The sequence below is a fragment of the Molothrus aeneus genome, chromosome 10, assembly GCF_037042795.1.
Source record: "Molothrus aeneus isolate 106 chromosome 10, BPBGC_Maene_1.0, whole genome shotgun sequence".
Lineage (NCBI taxonomy): Eukaryota > Metazoa > Chordata > Aves > Passeriformes > Icteridae > Molothrus > Molothrus aeneus.
The window spans coordinates 12,567,774-12,579,984 of NC_089655.1; the positions used below are offsets into that span (position 1 = coordinate 12,567,774).

Consider the following 12,211-nt stretch of genomic DNA (forward strand, 5'->3'; position numbering starts at 1 on the left):
GACAGGCATGAAACAGGGTGACACAGCCTTTTTCCAGCAGGGCAGAGTCATGGGTGGGCTCATGGGTGTTAGAGCATTGGATGTCCCAGCAATCTGCTGTGGCAATTTCAAGTCTGGTGTAGATCACAGCTGGAATGTTCTGAGTGCCTCATCCAATACATGGAGAGCCAAGTCCCCACTGCTGCATCTCCCTGGCATCACCTAACCTTTACCAGCCATTGCCTCCAGCCTGCATTGGACATTTGAACCCAGATCCCACACCATGCTGACCAAAGTGCTCCTCTCAGTGCCCAAGAGTTGTCCCTTTACCATCTGGAGCATCCCCATTCCTCCCAGTCTGTGCCCAGAAACCACAGAAGTGAGTCTGTCCTAAAAATGATCCCTGAGCTGGTGGGTTTGGGTGGCCCTGGGGGGATTGGGGACACACTCGGACCCTCCACTTGCAGGCAGTACCTGGGTCTTACAGAGAAGGGATGGGAGAGGGCTGGGTTTCACCCCTCTGGAAGATAACCACTGGAAGAAGATGTGACAGGCCTGAGGCTCAAGATAAATTCCCCTTCCCTCCTCCTCCTGTCCCACATACCCACCCCAGGGAATCGACTTCCCACCCTATCTGGTCACATTCTCTTCCCAAGATTAATTGTTGGGTCAGGGTGGATTCACCATTGTGTCAGCCTGCAAGTGCCTTTCTCCTTTATCTTCTTTTTTTTTTTTTTTTTTTTTATGAGTGCTTTAGTCAAACTTCAGGCCCCCCCTCTTTTCTCTCCTCCCCCATCTTTTAGGGCAGGGGGCTGCTACCCTGATCCGACCTTGTGAGCTGAGATGCATCAGCCATGCCTTTTAACCATACAATTATGCACACTCCCTAAATGTTGCTTTAATAACAGATTTTTTTTTAAAAAGCCGCAGCGGGTCGGCATTTAGGAAAGCAGCGAGATGCCTGGAGCAGCTCCCTCTCCCCCTCAAACTCACAGACACGTTTGGGACGGTTTGCGGTGGGTGGTGAAGGCGCACCCACCCCGAGATGGGTGACACCATCTCCGCGGGAAGCCCCGGCTCCCTCCGGGCTGCAGCGGCCCTGGAAGGCGCGGAAGGGAGGGATACAAGGGGGTGGCTTGAGGAAACAGCAGCCGGACCGTGGGATTGGGATCCACCGAGAGCCACGCACGGTCCCGATGAGACTCGAGGGCGCGGGGAGGCGGCGTCTCCGCGCTGATTTCAGCGCTGTGGACGGGAGCGGGGCGCTCGGCTGGGGCCGAAGGCATCGCCCTCCGCGGCCGGCAGAGCCGCAGAGCCCGGCGGGGAGCGGGGCAGCGCTGCCGTGCCAGCCCCAGCCCCAGCCCCAGCCCCAGCCCCAGCCCCAGCCCCAGCCCCAGCCCCAGCCCCGCCGGCCCGCACCGGCCCCTCCGCCCCGCCACCGGCACACGCGCGGCGGGGACACCGCGGGGACACCGCGGCCGGGCGGGGAGAGCCCCCCGGAGCCCCCGGCCCCGCCGCCCCTGGGGCTCTCCCCGGCCCCGCCGCTCCCGCCCGGGGGCCCGTCCCGAGGGAAATCCCCATCCTGCTCTCGCTACCGTGTGAAACTGCAGAGCCTGCCACTCATTTTCCTTCCAGAGCCGCCCTGTAAGGGGTGCTGGGAAGGAGACCCAGACACCTTCATATCTCAATTTTTCTTCTTTGGACAGGAAATGTGTGTGGAGGGGGAGGTCGAGATCGTAAATTTCATTGATTACTTGCAGACTGTACAGAGTATATTCAAGCTTTCATGACAGCTTCTGGAGACATAACGACTGGACAATATTGCCCGAGCACTACAAACTCTCTTTAACAATCACAAAGAAATCAGCAGGTAATTATAGGCTCGATTGTATACATAATAGGCATCGGAAATCGGAGAATAACTGTAGGCAGCGATTCTGAACCAGAAGAAGAACAGTCGCGCTTCAAACTCTCATACAATAGCTGCTCATTGTGCTGGGTGTCTTATTCTAATTACAGATACCTGCGCAGCATAGCAAATATAGAAGAGAGGCACTTCCTTGATCTTCCTGCCAGCAAAACTCATCCTTTAGAAATTAAAGATATAAAGGCAAAGCAAGCCATGTGGGCATTCCTGAAACAGGCGATGATGCTGAGCTGTGCCCTTTGCTCTGGAAGAGCGCATTACTGTGCGAAAGGAGCAGAATTTCTGACCGGAATTGGACTGCTGGCAAAAAAAAAAAAAAAGAAAAAAAAAACCCAACAACACAAAAAATAAAAAGCCCTCAAACTTTTCTAGAGGTGCCTAGAGAATTACCTTTTCCAGAGAAAAAGCTAATAAATATAAAAAGCACCCGACCAAAATTAGCTGAAAACAACAATCATTTCGGGAACACATCAAGCCCTTATTTAAAATGGAGGTTATAACATTCGAAAATATTTTTTCTTGATTAGAAAAAAAAATTAGACACGCTTGCTTTTCTATACCTAAATGAATAAAAATATTTAATTCTGATATATAATGATTGTTCCCTTTTTCAAAGGTGGTTTTGTTTTGAAGTCATTATTGACAGTGCCTGCGCAGAATAATCTGTCTCTCCTTTAACCGATGATTTCTCCTTCCTAAGGACTCTAAATCCCAGCAAAATCAAGGAGAGCACCCCTAATCACTCTGTAAACTCTCCCGGTGTCGATGGCCATTTCACTGGAGTGTTTCCCAATGCCCGTTTCTCTCAGGTGAAGTTTCCCAACGAGTTCCCTGGCTGCGAGCCGAGGCGGTGCCCGGCGTGCGCGGCCGCGCGTGGGTGAAGCCGCGCACCGCCCGTCCCCGCGGCTCTGATCCCGGCTCTGCCTGGCACAAACGAGCCCCGGCGCTCTCCGCACAACTTCGCTTTGAATATCATCTGGCCTGAAAGTTCACTTCGGTTGTTTTGCCTCTAGGGGTACGTGCTATGTTATTCTAGGTCACTCGTGACTTACAAGCTTAAGGAAACATGTGTCCACATCAAAACCCAGCCACACAGAGGCAAACCATCCAAGGTATCATTCCAGCCCGTGGGGAAGGCTGTTTCCAGCGGGTCAGGCTCGGCTCTGTCAGGAGGCAGAGCGGAGCGATGCGAGGGGTGCCGAGGGGGCTGCGCACCCCGGGGCGGCGGGGGGGCTCGGCGGGCTCTGACCTTTGCCGTCCGTCTGACTGCGGCGGAGCGCGGGGGGCGCAGGGCTGGGCACGCCCCCCACGCGTGTCCGTGGGACGGGAAACGCGCTCATCGGGGAGCAACCAGCCTCCAATGAAATTAGATTTGGATTCCTTTCAATTGCAAATATCTTATTTGTGAAGTCCGATTGCTATTTTTTCTAAACGTCATTTCCCGCATAGTTGTAAACGAGATAATATAATTGTCGATTTAAAAATTTCCAATGATTTATAGAAATAAATTCTCTGTCTAACTGGCAACGAGTAATAGCTAAATTTCTCACTCGGTGTCATTCAATCCCGCTTCTGCAACAACTGTTTTGGCTAAGCTAGCTTGCTGGTTTCAGCCTATCTGCTTGGCTTTAAAGCCAAGTTAACGTTAGATCTGAAGAAAGATGTTCGTATAAACATGAATCAATTTTTCAAAAATGCTCCTGACTTAATAGTGACGTGAAAATAAAACACAGAGAGAGAGAAGGGGAGGAAGTGCTGTTTCCCAAAATTGATAGACAGTAAAGAATTGGTCATCAAAAAAAAAGTCTCCAGATGAAGACAGTAAAGGTAAATCAAAGCAGAGCAACTGTTTGCAATATCATTTTTACTTTTCCTGTTGGGCTGCACAATATTTTACTGACTGGAAGTACTATCAAGATGTGCAGGTATCCGCTTACATCAGAAACTGCATTTGGTATAAATATTCTCTTCCAGAGAACCGCTTTATCACGTTTCCAAATAATAAAGTATCCTTTGAAACAAAAGCCGCACATCAGGTGTCATTCTATTCATGAATGATGCGCTGCCTCATAAATATGACGGGTGACTGTATTTATGAAAGGTGACTGTTTTCTGCTCCGTGCCCCTCTCCGCCTCCCGTCCCGTCCCGTTCTCTGCCTCCTCTGTGGCGGAGCGCGGAGCCCCGGCCGCCGCCCTGCCCGTCCGGTCCTGCCCGGCTCCCTGCTCCACCGTGCCTTCCAGCAGGCTTCGGGGCGATGCCTTGCACTCAGCGATCAAATTCACGCACCAAACACCTCCGCCAAGGGGCAACTTTTGTTTGTTCCCCTAAAGTTTTGTCATGTTTGCCCAATTTCAGCAAGAGAGGCTTGTGAGAAGGTCAGATTTACACCAGGGTAACCTGCCTGCCTCCATCCTGTGTCACCTGTGAATTTCTCAGGTGCGCGGTTGCACCTCTGCCCTCACATCTGCCATCAGCGGTGTCGGGACGGTGCCTGGGCTGAGGGGATGTGTGTCATGGTACGTTTGCCATAGCCGGTCCCAAACCCCAGCTGCTAGGGCAGCTCGACAAAGCCACGCTGTGAATTGGGCAGATTAAGAATCTGTTGATCGCCTTGGCCACAAGTTCTCTTTTCTGACCTTATATCCCTGTACAGCCGATCCTTTGGTTTGGTCTGGTTTGGGCTTTTTTAAGCCGACTCTTATTTTACGTGCTAAATAGTCGGCTCTTTAACCAGCAACTAGCAATCATCAGGCATTAATTTATACGGCTTTTACAAATACCTAAGCTATTTAAAATGCTGAACTGGGTTGTGTGTGGCAGGGAACATCTATCTATTGAATAGGCAGTGTCACACGGTAGCATGCTCTCTTGTCAAGGGTGATTGTGTTTTAGGCAAACATTTGAGCAAACATAAAGGCAAAGGTCAAGTACTGTTCAGTTGCAGTGTGTGCTAATTCACCTAGCTAACCAATGGGGCAAAAGTTGCATTTTCTGCGAGCACCGCAGACCAAACCTCTGCGAAGGGCATTATTAGCTGTGAGCCGGCTGTGATCGTTTCCAGACAGCTCCCGGGTGGAAGGGCTGGAAGCTCGGAGGGTGCCCGGGTTGCAGCTACTGCACCATCACCTCCCGTTGCTAACAAGTGCCTTCCAATAAGCTGGTGGTTTTTGTACTGTTCTGACCTCATCCCTTTTTTTTTTCCTTCCTTTTTTTCTTTCCTCTTTTCCTTGCTATTTATTTCTTTCCTGGTATTTGCTTCCTCTCCCTCCCCATCCCCCGGACAAACGAAGACGGGCTGTCCATCGCCAGCCGGCTCGGGGCACTGAGCAACTCCGGAGGAATTGGGCGAGCAGAGACCGGTGGCAGGGAAGTGCAGTTTGGCTCCTCATTGAAAGTGCGTGGGGAGGAGGGGGAGGAGGCACCGAGTTACTTTATTATCCTCATTCCTCCCCACGTCGTCGCAATTTTAAAAAAGCCATGTTTTGAATAGGAAAGGCTGGAATTTGTTTCTGAGGGTGATCTACCTGCCGATTTTTCCAAGCAAACCTTATTATTTCTCATAGGAATTTTTTTTCCTGCTATCTATCAAAAAAAAAAAAAAAAATCAAAGGACTGGGTGGTGTTTGTCACACTCACAGCTTAGAAGTGTCTCTCTCTCCCTCTGTCTCTCTCTCTTTTAAGGAAAAAAAAAAAAAAAGAAAAAGAAAAAAGAAAAAAAAATGATGACCCATTCCTTCCTTCTCGGTTCAGCCTGGAGGGCTCGCACTTTGAATCAATAGTCATTTTATTTGAACCAATGGCTGTGCTTCCACCCAGGCTGTACGTACAGTACTTTTCATAATAAACAGGGAGTTCACAGTTGTGGTCTTAAGGCACTCAGGTCTGGGGGATGCACGTGCAAAATAAATAAATAAATACATAAATAAATAAATAACATGGCAGAGGGATGAAAAATAAATCAACCAAAAAAGAAAACCCTAACAAACTGCCAAATAAAAATTATTATTTTGAACCCAGGCGAACGCTCATGAAATTGTTACTTGTTGCCTTGTGGCACAGAGGCACTCGCCTCCCAGTCCCGCACCGTGGGGTCTGGCTCTGCCTTGCTCTGCTGCTGGGAGAAGCAGGAGGATTTTTTTCTTTTTTGACAAAACTCCAGGAAGAACATCAACAACATTAGAGACGTGATTCTGAGTGCAAAACTGGTTTATGGCTAAAATGACATTAAAATTACGAGGGCATATTTTCTTTGCGACACAAACTTTAAACACAAGCATACACTCATGAGAAAACGTCAAAAATAATAATAAACTTACCCCCGCCTGCCAAACCATCACAATTTGTGGGACTCTTCTTTAGTGCTGCAGACAACTTGACCCTTCAAGCCCTGCATTAAACACGGTGGATACAGTGAAACAGGAATCAAATTGAGAAAAAAAAATTGTTTTGTCATGTAATTCTAAATAGTTTAATCTTCAACTGTCTCGGATTTCTTTACAACTCACTGGCTACGGTCCTATAAACACCACCTGGGCAGTTTCACAAGCTTTAAAGTTTTGTGCGAGTGTGTGTGCGTGTGTGTGTGTGTGTGTGTGTGCGCGCGTGTGTGCAGTAACTTGTTTAAAAGGCATCGTTACCATTCAGAGGTATAAAAGTATTGCCCTGATCTTTGGCGTGATGGGATTTGGGTTTTGGATTTGGAAGGGGTTTTTTTACATGCACCTCTCATTTTACTTAACTTTTTAAAGATGGGAAAAGCTGTAAGCTTTAGTTTTCGAGAGACTTTTCTCGTTATTCATCTGTTTGGTCGCCTTAGCTGCACAAAAGCGTATCAGCTGCGTTATGAAAAATGGCCTAAGCCCAGAGAATGTCACAGTGGTCGACTTATTATTTTAGCCCTTCTTAAAAAAAAAAAAAAAAAAAAAAAAAAAACCTCAGGGAAAGTTTGCTTTTGATGAATTCAATAAAAGCGGCACTGCAACGGAAGAGATTTTAAGCTAAAATCATACAGCATGGGGGCAAAAGCTTAAATCAGCCAGATGGCCAAAGGTAGACAGAGTCTGCCCGGTTTAAACCAATCCACCGAAGTTACAGTCCTCCAGTCCTCCAGACTTTTAGCTTCTTATTGTGTTTATCGTGCTTTGTCCCACTTCCCCCGCCCCCCTTAAAAGTGTCTCAACAAATAAATAAACAAAACTAAACTTTTGCAATTCATATGTCACGAACAGTTTTTCTTTCTTCCTCAACTCAGGATTTTTCTCTCTCTTTTTTTTTTTAATTTTTTTAAAATTTTTCTTAGTTTAAAAAAAGACGCGGCATTCATAGCCCCTGGGCAAGGTGTTACTTTTTAATTTACCGGCACCTCATGTCTCGTCTCCAGGGAGGGCTTCCCGGCTGTAGCCAGAAAGGACAAGTCTAAGGGACTGCAGGGATTGCAGCTGAAGGCTGTGCTGTGAATCAGCTCCTGTCCCTCTTCTGAGTAATAAATAGATCTAAATAATATCTGCTATTAATAATTACAACAAAAATAAATACCACAGGCTAGAGACTGTGTGGGGCAGGGGGTTGAATTCGGTGTGGACTTTGTTTATTGTTAGGAAACACTCACAAACAGCCCTAAAACCACTAGCAAACTCCAATGTCCTCTGTCGTAAGAAGCTTTGCAATTCCTGTGGTCCCCATGGCACTCGGAGACTGCCATTGACTTCCAGAAGTTGTCCTGGCTGCAAGCGAGGGCAGAGATGCGGCACCTCATCCTGAGTCCGAGGCTGTGCCCGCCTGCTTTAGTGACAGGACAGAGTTTCTGCTGCCGCTGGACGGAAGGAGATAGTTCTGGCTGTGCAGAGGTGCCAATAATCTGCAGGGGCAGTGCGGACTGAAAGCTCCCTGCCAGCCCTGCCCGTCCTGCCCGGGCTCCCCTCGCCTCTCGCCCCTTCTTCCACAATTCTCCCATGCAGCAGAACAAGTGGGAGGGGGGGCTGCGGCCGCCCGCGAGTGCCCAGCGCCGAGCTGTGTCCCTGTCCCACCTCTGTGCCTGGCAGCGGCACCGGGGCCCGGCCGGGCAGGCGGCGGGCGGAGAGGCCGGGCCGGCGCATGCCGGTGCCCGCAGCGCCCGTGCCCCGGGCACCCGCCGCCACTCGCGCAGGCAGCGCGGCCACCGGAGCGCCGGGCCCGAGGGCGGCGGCTGCCTCCGAGGCGGGGGAGCCGCCGAGCCCACGCGTGGAGGCGGCCGGTGCTGCCAGCCACCAAAGGGGACAGAAGGTCCTGCCTGCGGCAGGTGCTGCCAGCCACCAAGAGAGCCCAAGGTCCTGCCTGCGGCCGGTGCTGCCAGCCACCAAGGGAGCCCAAGGTCCAGCCTGCGGCCGGTGCTGCCAGCCACCAAGGGAGCCCAAGGTCCAGCCTGCGGCCGGTGCTGCCAGCCACCAAAGGGGACAGAAGGTCCTGCCTGCGGCCGGTGCTGCCAGCCACCAAGGGAGCCCAAGGTCCTGCCTGTGGTCCAGTCTGCGGGCAGTGCCCGGGAGCCGAGGGATGTCCCCGAGAGCCGGCTGTTTCCCCAGGACAGTGGTGATTTGAGCTCTTGATATTTGGCTTAATTTGGAAACGATTAAACGAAATAGGAGAATAACCGTGCGCTCTGCTAAAAGCCAGCTACGGAGTGCAGGAAAGAGCGTGGGTTTTGCGTGTCTGAGTGGGCGAGTAGCGCACCGGACCCTGTCCCCTTTCAAAGAGCGAATTTACTGCGGAGTTTCCCAACCACCTGCGGGAATGGCTCCCTGACAGGCGCTGCCGGGGTGAAGGCGGCACCAGTCACGACAGCAGAAACCAGTTTGCAGTCGTTTCCCCGCTGGCGCAGCGGCTTACGAGAAGCGCTGAGATGCTGGCAGGAAAAACTTGGGGAGAAGCAGCTCCCCCACTCGTGTGTGGGCAGCTGAGGAGCCCTGGGCACCGCGGTGTGGGCGGACACCTCTGTCCCGCTTGGCAAGCCCTGGCCTTCGGCAGCCCCCGCCGCTGCCCTGCCCGTGGGTCTGACTCGTGTTCCTGCCTCCACCTGCGGCTGCGCTTAGCGGGTCACCTCGACGTGGGCAAAAGAGACGTCTGGGGGAATCCTGATGATTTTCTAGACGGCTTTTTCCCGAAACGCTTGAGAAATCCGTTAAATCAAAGACCTCGAGAGGCTGGAAATCGCCCCTTGCATCCCCAAAGAGCGCAAGCTGGGGAAATTTGAAGAGGCTTCATCCCAGTGGGAATGACAGCCCACCATAGAAGGGTGTTTAGAAAATTTGGAGGAAGTAGTTAAATCGGTCGACCAAAGAAGTTTTGGTTTTGATTTAGGAATATTTGGTTGTCCGTAAAATAATATCGATTCTGAGCGGTTTTACAGGAAAGGGGATAAATCAGAGGATAAAGGGGTACCACCCAGTATCACGCTGCCAGAAGCGTACCTGCCCCTGCTTACACAAATGATCTGGACAAAGAAAACCGCTGCCCCTCAGAGCTGCCCCCTTGGCCCTTCCTCCCCAGCTCTTCCCTCTGCGTGGGACAGGTCCCACCGCGTCCCCCAGCTGTGAAGCCTGTGCAGGGCGCTTGGAGAACTCCCGGGGAGAGGTGATGCTGAGAGCGCTACCGGCGCTGCCTTCACCCCCCGGCTGCCTCGAGGGACGATGCGGGGGATCCCCGCAGTTTGGAGCGGGTGAGGGGGCAGGCTGTCCCGGGGCGGGGGCCTGAGCACTGCCGGCTGGGCTGGCCGTCCCCACTCTGGCCACTGACTGACTGGACAGTGCCGACACGTTGTGACCCAACGGGCTCCATCGGGATCCGGGCCCACCGGGTCGGCTCTGCCGCGCTCCGGGCACGGTGGGCCGGGAGCCAGCCCAGGGTCGCCTCCTGGGACGCAGCCTCGCCGCTTCCCTGTAGGAATACGGACATGTGGTCATGTTTACGGTGTGCAGGATATTGGACGGGCTGGTGTGTCCTCCCGGCTGTAGGCTGCCCGTGAAACGCGGGTGTTCAATCCCCGCCCCGCTGCGTTACATCTCCTCTGCTCTGCGAGGAAACTCGCTCTGGCTCTGAGGCCCCTTGCTCTGGACTTCACACCTTCTGAGGACCGATCCTGGAGCTCCCAACCAACCCAACCTTCCCTGAAGTAAAGAAGAATAAGGGGGTTTTCGGTTTTGGTCCTCCGAGCGCTTTCTCAAGTCAGGAATCAGCCAAGGAACGGAGAAGGCGGACGTCGTTCCCTCCGGCTGCCCACCGCCTGCTAAGGACGGGCTTGGGGACAGAGGCGTCCCCGGCAGCCCTCGCAGCTCTCGAAGGCTGTGCCTTGTTTCAATGTTTACTTGCCGTACTGCAAATGTCACCAGAATGCAACTTTAGTGCTTTGTGGTTAATATTTTTCGCCCGAGGTCTATCACTGGCATTAATTGTCCCAATAAATTGAGATATAGTGTGCATAATGCAATGTAACAATATGGTTATATTCCACGTGTATGACTTAATTAAGCTATTTGCAGCCTGATGCTGCAAGTCAACGGGTGTGCAAGTGGATTAACAATGTACTGTTCTCGTATCCTCAGGATGGTGCATAATTACTTTACTGGTGGTACATATCAATTTTTGATGATTGCAGAACACATGCTCACTTTACCAACAAGCGCTTTAATAACTCTCCGTTGTGTTTTTAAAAAGCGTTGTTTGGAAATATTTGGAAGCCTCGACAAATAATGTTCGAGGTTCGTGGCGCGAGGTTCAGACCCGACCTCTGATGGAGCTCAGGGGTTGTGAGGCAGTGCCCAGCCTCTCTGCCCGCTCCCGGGGCCGGGGCCGGGGCCGGGGCCGGGGCCGGGCCGGGGCCGGGGCCGGGCCGGCCGTCGAGGCGCTCGCCAGGTCCCCGGGGACGGGGGCGTGCGGAGAGGCGGGGGCAGCGTGCCCCAACACATGCTCCTGACATTTGCCAGCGGAGTAATGAAATTAGGAAACTCGATTACAGGGCGGCGGCGAGGCTGGGTAGCCCCGGGTCTTTGTTCCCGTGAAGATGGCGCCAGGCTCTGGCCGGCGGGGATTTAGCGTGTGCCTCTCCACGCAAAGGTGGAGGAGGATGAGTGCCGACCTTTCTGGGCACAATTTAATTTCTGCAGCCTAATCGGGCTGGGGGCGCAGGTATCACTACCACCCATGAGAGCGAGGTCCCTGCGCCACGCCGAGCCGGGCCAGGCTGCCCGCCCGGCCGGCCCAGCGCTCCGCGGCGCCAGGCGCTGCCCTCGGGAGCACAGGGAGAGAACAAACACCGTGCTGGGAGCCGCCGCATGGCGCTGGCACGCTCGGGAGCCCGACAGGGGTGGGTGGCCTCGAGGGGCCGGGCTGGGTGCGCCTGTCTGCGGGCTGGGCTCGGGCTCCGGCGTAACCAAAGGCAGATGGGTTCCTTGGCTTGGGAGGGCGTTCAGCAGCTCCCGGCCGCCGGGGCTGGCCGCAGAGCGGGCTGCCAGCCCGGCCGGGGTGGCGAGCAGCCCGAGGTGCCGGGCGAGGACAGCAGCGAGCGGCCTGTGCCAGCCCCGGGCCCTGCTCCGCGCCCCGCTCCGCGCCCAGGCGCGGTGTCGCTGCTGCTCCAGAGGAAGAAGACGATTTGTTCTTGTACCTGAAGCAGGTGATGTTTATGCAGAGACATCTGAATGACAGCAGGAGTGAAGGACAAATCTAATAAAGCCTAATAAACCGTGAGAGTCTAAATGTCATTAAACTTACAAAGATGAGAATCCAAATCACCAAAAAGGTAAATGTCTTCATTAGCCTGATCTCTGAAGACTGTCGAACATTTCATTAATTTATAATTTATGATTGTTTGACAAATATTGAAAAGTATGTAAATATGAGGGGGATAATGTCTTTTCTGCGGGAGATAAGGAAATGACCCAAACTGTACGTGCCTGCTAGATTACACACGAGGTTCCATCTATCTGTTATCAAACTGTGCTTTCCCTTTATACAACATATTGTGCAACTGACAAGTGAAATAGTGCAGATAAACCAATGGTTTAAAACGTAATAAAGACAACAGCCATTTGCATTTTTTACATTTTATTACAAAGGTAATTTACTATGACACATTTCTGAATGTAATTTATGAAAACATTTTAAGGCAATTATATAATGTATACAGCACTCGGAGACACAGAAAGTCAGATAAATAATAATCTTATGGATCTTCAGAGACTTTCTATAACGCTGAAAATATAGACTTCTGCAGGAACAGCAGTAAAACATAAAATCATAGAAATAAAATGCAGAATGATGTAATAAAGAGGAAATGG

At 52.0% G+C, this 12,211-nt stretch overlaps 1 protein-coding gene across 1 annotated transcript in view; it reads right to left on the minus strand.

Moving 5' to 3' along the window:
* ZIC4 (Zic family member 4) overlaps nt 1–12,211 on the minus strand; it is a 127,261-nt gene that overhangs the window by 85,539 nt on the left and 29,511 nt on the right. Inside the window, exon 4 of the transcript XR_010784170.1 lies at nt 6,224–6,294. The gene's annotated coding sequence lies outside the window, so the exon portion shown is untranslated. The remainder of the gene's footprint in view (nt 1–6,223; nt 6,295–12,211) is intronic.